Genomic DNA, 7500 nt, shown 5'->3' on the forward strand with positions numbered 1-7500 from the left:
CGCCGCTCGCCGCTCGCTCGCGCAGCCAAAAATGGCCTGTTTTGGCCCGTTTTTGGGCTGTTTTGGCCTGTTTTTGGGCTGTTCTTGCGTGGCGCGGCGACGGTCGTGAGCGGAGCAAAATGTCAGCCATCTCAGCACCCTGGAACCCCCCGGGTGGCACAGGGCTGGATGGGGCTTTCGTATAGCAGGGACGGTGCTGCCTCACGCTTCGCTCACTGTTCGCCGCTCGCCGCTCGCTCGCGCAGCCAAAAATGGCCTGTTTTGGCCCGTTTTTGGGCTGTTTTGGCCTGTTTTTGGGCTGTTCTTGCGTGGTGCGGTGACCATCGTGAGCGGAGCAAAACGTCAGCCATCTCAGCACCCTGGAACCCCCCGGGTTGACACGGACTTAGCTGGTTTTGCCTAAGTCGTGCGGCACCCTTGCGTGTCCGTCCGCAAAGGTCAGCCTCCCCGAAGCCTCCCATTGTCCCTTAGGACCATCAAAAGAGAGAACGGGTTAGAGAGAACGCCTCAAACGAGATCCACAAGCAAACATGTCCGAAAAACACTTCATAGACAATGCAAATTACAAACAGACTTTACAAGCTCTGAACAGTGGCACAACAAAGGGTAAAATGGTCCATTACAGACCGAAAAGCTCTCGCACGTGTCCACATGACACAACCTTTATTTACAAGCCTAAAGAGGCCACCACCCAACTAAAATGGGACTTATAAGCCTTCGGCCGCCCCTTTACATTCTATACAGGGCATGAACATGCCAAAAGACACGGACACACATAAGCATTACATCCAACATCTTGTTGAGAAGTTTGTCCGTGACATTCTCCCCCACTTATCCCTTCGACGTCCTCGTCGAAGCCTTTGTGAACACTGCAACTCTTCGCCTTTGCTGAGTCTTCAATCTTCTGCTCCAGCTGCAATGCGCCTCCTGGCTCCCAGCTGCTCTCCGCTGCTATTTTTGAGTAGTCGAACTTTGATCCGCCATGCTGCTTCAACTCACCAATGACTCTGACTGTGGTGTGGGGTTGGCTGAGTTGTGTTGATCCTTGTTGATTCCTGCGGATCTCCCAGATGAAGGAAAAGACCATCTTTACTGCGCCAGTCTCTCAAAATTCCCACATGCTGCTTGAACTGGGTGGATGCTTGTTGGAGCTTTAACGAGCATCGCCTCGCAAACTTCTGAAGTTTTTGGGTCCTTCCTCCACAAAATCTGTCCATTGACTCTTCTTTCAGTTAGTTGTCACATCCAAGTAGGTTCGCATCACTTCCGCTTTCGATTGGCATTTCGTTGGGAAATGAGGCGGACAATCTACTCTCAGTAGCACTGATAACCGTTGGTGAGGATTTGACAACTATTGTCTTCCATTATCTTCGAAGGGTCTTTGAACTTGTGCAGAGCTCCTCTGCTGGATAGATAAGAGAATTGGGGTACTCGGTTTCGCCCATTCTCTTAAGAGTTGAGAAGGCAAAGGTTACTTGACTTCGCCCGCCTCCTCGAGGTTGTACTTCATGCATCGAGCTGGTTACTGGCCTTCGCCTGCTCTTTGCTCACACTTCTGAAGCACTTGAAGTGTTTGCACTCCTTGCGTTGAGTTAGTTACTGTGATTCACCTTCTCAAAGCCATTGAACTTCTGGAATGCAGGAAGTTTCCACCCCAACTTGGAGTAATTCTCTAATAGATGAGGTCGCCTCTGGGATTGTACCGTCTTCTCCATCAACCCTGCCGCCTACTCCACTGAGTAGCAAAGGTACAGCACCGCGTACTGCTTGCTTCGTTCCTTGGTCGTGCACTCTTGCATGACCCGAAGTCCTTCACTTACGGCTATCTTGATGAGAAACTTGTTGACACCGGTCTTACGAAGTTTCTTGGCCTCTGCCCTTCAGCCTTGTCTCGGTACTTGGAGATTGCCTCTGCATACTCCACCTCCTCGGCCCCTTTCACGACCAAACGCTCTCCCTCCGTGAGAGCAAGGGATCAATGACTTTGACGGAAGTCCCGCCTCTGCGGTACCATGGCGCTGCCATGCCCATGGCCCTACTATCCGTCGCCTCGCATCTGAATCCCTTTTCTTCACGATCAGTAGAGATGTCTCCGTGGCACTCCTCTGAGTCCACCTCCATTCTAACTGATTGCTTGACTTTGGGTAGCTAAGTCCCTCTGGACTCATCGTCGCTTCCTCGCCCCTTTCGACCCCCTGCTCCAACACCTCCGTGTTCTCCAAGCAGTCTGTTTGGTCGATGGAAAGACAGACTGCAACTCCCATGCATGGCCTCTGCCATCGCATTGTAGGGTTTGCACCGATTCTGTTCTCCATAGCTTCCTTGGTAGCAACGTTCGCTTACTCGGCCTTGTCCTCTGACTTGCCGGGCTCCCTTAAGCGAATATGAGCTCTGGAGCAGTCCAACTCTCCAGCTGCTTCGATCATACCTCTGCATGATCAAGTCCCTCCCATGGGACTCCCTGGTACTTGCATACGAACTTTTCCCTTGGTGGAACCCAGCCCCCATATGCTGATGACCAAGGTTTTCATCCGATGCAAAATTCGGTGCACGCCCGGAAGACCCGCCTCTGCGGTACCATGGCCTTCACTCCTTGAATCCATAGCCCTTCTTGCCGTCGTGTTGTTCACCAAAGCGGAGCTCCCAGTAGCTCCCGATCATACCTCCATATGATCACATCCCTCACGGGACAAGGTCGTGTGTATCGCATTGCCATCGAACTGTTCCACCACGATCCGCTGCACCATGTCGCCTCCTGGTGACATCTCCATTGCATTCTGATCCTTGTGGAATAAACTCGAATTGTGAACCCTCCGCTGTGTGGCCTCTGCCAATACATCGCAGGGTCTCCTCCACCTTCGATTTTGTTCGCTCCTTTGGCAATCGATCTTCATCCACCCACTCTTGGGTCACACCTAGATGAAGCACCGCTCTAGGACAGTCCGTCGCCTAGTAGCTCCCGAAGTCCACTGACTTCACTGTAATTTGTGCACCATTGTCTGGATCCTGGGCCTCTGCCCCTACCAGCACAATCTCCGCTGCGCACCGCTTCCTTCATAGCAACTCGAATGGCAACACTGTGGCATATTCTTCAAGAGTACCCGCCTCTGCGTCCTCTTGCCCCGTGTTAAGGCCTTCTGAACCCAACTTCGCCTCTGCAAATTGAGTCGCCTTAGTTCCTCCCTCAAATGCTCCTCCGAGATAAGGTGCATGTGCCCCGAAGCTCCCTTCGTCTTTGGCACCATGCAAGATGAGTCCGCTCCGTCGGAATGAAGGACCCATGGAACAACATGATCCTGCTCTTGCCTCTGCAAGAGTTCATGTCCTTGACCTCTGTCTAAGGAAAGCACTGTGCCTCTGCTCCATGTTCCAACTTCTCTGCTGGCTCCCTTCATGCGGCTTGGGTACTTCGCCAAGTTACACCCAAGTTGTTCCGCTCCTCGTTTTTGCATTGAGTTGATGGTGGCCCTCGCGCCCACCATTCCACGGGTCAGCCCTCCCTTGAGTCCGATCTCCACATCGACTCCAAGTGTGCCTTCATTTGTGTTGCTCCCCCACTTGATCTCGCAATGCATCCACCAATGCATTCTCTCAAGCGAGATCATGCGGCAACTCCTCGCTGCTTGCTCGGTCCATTGAGCTTCGTGGAGTTGTTGTTTGTGAGGTACTCTTCCTCAACATGTGAAGTCCGTCTCACATGATTCTCCCTCTGGAGTGCTGAGACTTATCCCGTTGGAGCAACATCTCTCTTCGTTTCGGAGACCACCATCCCCTTGGACTACTCCGATCTGCTAAACAAACTGTGCATTGTTCTGCCTCCTGCAAACGCACTTGCTAGATTGCGACTCCCCGTCAATACAGCCCCCACTGCATCCCTCAAGGTCTAGCAACATGCTGAACTCATTGCACACTTCAGCCGCCTACGGACGTATCCTTCACATGCCGAAGAGAAAGTTTCAATGCTCCATGGTGCCGAGTCTCGGCCGCCTTGGGATGGCCACGAACATTCCGTCGTCCGCATACAAGCCCATGCATGAGTACCAAATTCTTCGAGTTAGCAATTCCCCTCACCTCTGTGAGCTTTGCAAAACTCTTTTGGTCGTTGAGCAACTCATTCCACCTTGGATGGTCTCATTCTTGCCAAGCGCCTCGCTTGCCTAGAGCACCATCAAGTATAGTTGTCAACGTTGAGCCGTAGCTCAAACTCAGCCATCCCAACCTTTGTGCGCTCCAAATTCTTCCAAGCTTGCCTGTTCTCGTGGTGCCTCTTGCGCGAAGGGTTGGCCATTCCTCTGAATGCCAATCTCGGATGCCCGCTCCTCTGAGCGACTCCTTTCCCTACATCTCCATGCCCGTTTTCCCTCAAACGGTCGCGCGTGTGCTGACTGCCCTCAACGCAGCCCCGCTAGGTCCCCCACGTTTGCATGTCAAGTGTTTCTATGAGTGCTTGTCCCGCTCTGATACCATATGACACGGACTTAGCTGGTTTTGCCTAAGTCGTGCGGCACCCTTGCGTGTCCGTCCGCAAAGGTCAGCCTCCCCGAAGCCTCCCATTGTCCCTTAGGACCATCAAAAGAGAGAACGGGTTAGAGAGAACGCCTCAAACGAGATCCACAAGCAAACATGTCCGAAAAACACTTCATAGACAATGCAAATTACAAACAGACTTTACAAGCTCTGAACAGTGGCACAACAAAGGGTAAAATGGTCCATTACAGACCGAAAAGCTCTCGCACGTGTCCACATGACACAACCTTTATTTACAAGCCTAAAGAGGCCACCACCCAACTAAAATGGGACTTATAAGCCTTCGGCCGCCCCTTTACATTCTATACAGGGCATGAACATGCCAAAAGACACGGACACACATAAGCATTACATCCAACATCTTGTTGAGAAGTTTGTCCGTGACAGGGTGGCACAGGGCTGGATGGGGCTTTCGTATAGCAGGGACGGTGCTGCCTCTCGCTTCGCTCGCTGTCCGCCGCTCGCCGCTCGCTCGCGCAGCCAAAAATGGCCAGTTTTGGCCCGTTTTTGGGCCGTTTTGGCCTGTTTTTGGGCTGTTCTTGCGTGGTGCGGCGACCGTCGTGAGCGGAGCAAAATGTCAGCCATCTCAGCACCCTGGAACCCCCCGGGTGGCACAGGGCTGGATGGGGCTTTCGTATAGCAGGGACGGTGCTGCCTCTCGCTTCGCTTGCTGTCCGCCACTCGCCGCTCGCTCGCGCAGCCAAAAATGGCCAGTTTTGGCCCGTTTTTGGGCCGTTTTGGCCAGTTTTTGGCCTGTTCTTGCGTTGCGCGGTGACCGTCGAGAGCGGAGCAAAACGTCAGCCATCTCAGCACCCTGGAACCCCCCGGGTGGCACAGGGCTGGATGGGGCTTTCGTATAGCAGGGACGGTGCTGCCTCACGCTTCGCTCACTGTTCGCCGCTCGCCGCTCGCTCGCGCAGCCAAAAATGGCCTGTTTTGGCCCGTTTTTGGGCTGTTTTGGCCTGTTTTTGGGCTGTTCTTGCGTGGTGCGGTGACCATCGTGAGCGGAGCAAAACGTCAGCCATCTCAGCACCCTGGAACCCCCCGGGTGGCACAGGGCTGGATGGGGCTTTCGTATAGCAGGGACGGTGCTGCCTCTCGCTTCGCTCGCTGTCCGCCGCTCGCCGCTCGCTCGCGCAGCCAAAAATGGCCAGTTTTGGCCCGTTTTTGGGCCGTTTTGGCCTGTTTTTGGGCTGTTCTTGCATGGCGCGGCGACCGTCGTGAGCGGAGCAAAATGTCAGCCATCTCAGCACCCTGGAACCCCCCGGGTGGCACAGGGCTGGATGGGGCTTTCGTATAGCAGGGACGGTGCTGCCTCTCGCTTCGCTCGCTGTCCGCCACTCGCCGCTCGCTAGCGCAGCCAAAAATGGCCAGTTTTGGCCCGTTTTTGGGCCGTTTTGGCCAGTTTTTGGCGTGTTCTTGCGTTGCGCGGTGACCGTCGAGAGCGGACCAAAACGTCAGCCATCTCAGCACCCTGGAACCCCCCGGGTGGCACAGGGCTGGATGGGGCTTTCGTATAGCAGGGACGGTGCTGCCTCACGCTTCGCTCGCTGTTCGCCGCTCGCCGCTCGCTCGCGCAGCCAAAAATGGCCTGTTTTGGCCCGTTTTTGGGCTGTTTTGGCCTGTTTTTGGGCTGTTCTTGCGTGGCGCGGCGACCGTCGTGAGCGGAGCAAAATGTCAGCCATCTCAGCACCCTGGAACCCCCCGGGTGGCACAGGGCTGGATGGGGCTTTCGTATAGCAGGGACGGTGCTGCCTCACGCTTCGCTCGCTGTTCGCCGCTCGCCGCTCGCTCGCGCAGCCAAAAATGGCCTGTTTTGGCCCGTTTTTGGGCTGTTTTGGCCTGTTTTTGGGCTGTTCTTGTGTGGCGCGGCGACCGTCGTGAGCGGAGCAAAATGTCAGCCATCTCAGCACCCTGGAACCCCCCGGGTGGCACAGGGCTGGATGGGGCTTTCGTATAGCAGGGACGGTGCTGCCTCACGCTTCGCTCGCTGTTCGCCGCTCGCCGCTCGCTCGCGCAGCCAAAAATGGCCTGTTTTGGCCCGTTTTTGGGCTGTTTTGGCCTGTTTTTGGGCTGTTCTTGCGTGGCGCGGCGACCGTCGTGAGCGGAGCAAAATGTCAGCCATCTCAGCACCCTGGAACCCCCCGGGTGGCACAGGGCTGGATGGGGCTTTCGTATAGCAGGGACGGTGCTGCCTCACGCTTCGCTCACTGTTCGCCGCTCGCCGCTCGCTCGCGCAGCCAAAAATGGCCTGTTTTGGCCCGTTTTTGGGCTGTTTTGGCCTGTTTTTGGGCTGTTCTTGCGTGGTGCGGTGACCATCGTGAGCGGAGCAAAACGTCAGCCATCTCAGCACCCTGGAACCCCCCGGGTGGCACAGGGCTGGATGGGGCTTTCGTATAGCAGGGACGGTGCTGCCTCTCGCTTCGCTCGCTGTCCGCCGCTCGCCGCTCGCTCGCGCAGCCAAAAATGGCCAGTTTTGGCCCGTTTTTGGGCCGTTTTGGCCTGTTTTTGGGCTGTTCTTGCGTGGTGCGGCGACCGTCGTGAGCGGAGCAAAATGTCAGCCATCTCAGCACCCTGGAACCCCCCGGGTGGCACAGGGCTGGATGGGGCTTTCGTATAGCAGGGATGGTGCTGCCTCTCGCTTCGCTTGCTGTCCGCCACTCGCCGCTCGCTCGCGCAGCCAAAAATGGCCAGTTTTGGCCCGTTTTTGGGCCGTTTTGGCCAGTTTTTGGCCTGTTCTTGCGTTGCGCGGTGACCGTCGAGAGCGGAGCAAAACGTCAGCCATCTCAGCACCCTGGAACCCCCCGGGTGGCACAGGGCTGGATGGGGCTTTCGTATAGCAGGGACGGTGCTGCCTCACGCTTCGCTCACTGTTCGCCGCTCGCCGCTCGCTCGCGCAGCCAAAAATGGCCTGTTTTGGCCCGTTTTTGGGCTGTTTTGGCCTGTTTTTGGGCTGTTCTTGCGTGGTGCGGT

The sequence above is a fragment of the Musa acuminata genome, unplaced genomic scaffold, assembly GCF_036884655.1.
Source record: "Musa acuminata AAA Group cultivar baxijiao unplaced genomic scaffold, Cavendish_Baxijiao_AAA HiC_scaffold_37, whole genome shotgun sequence".
In the NCBI taxonomy this organism is placed as follows: Eukaryota; Viridiplantae; Streptophyta; class Magnoliopsida; order Zingiberales; family Musaceae; genus Musa; species Musa acuminata.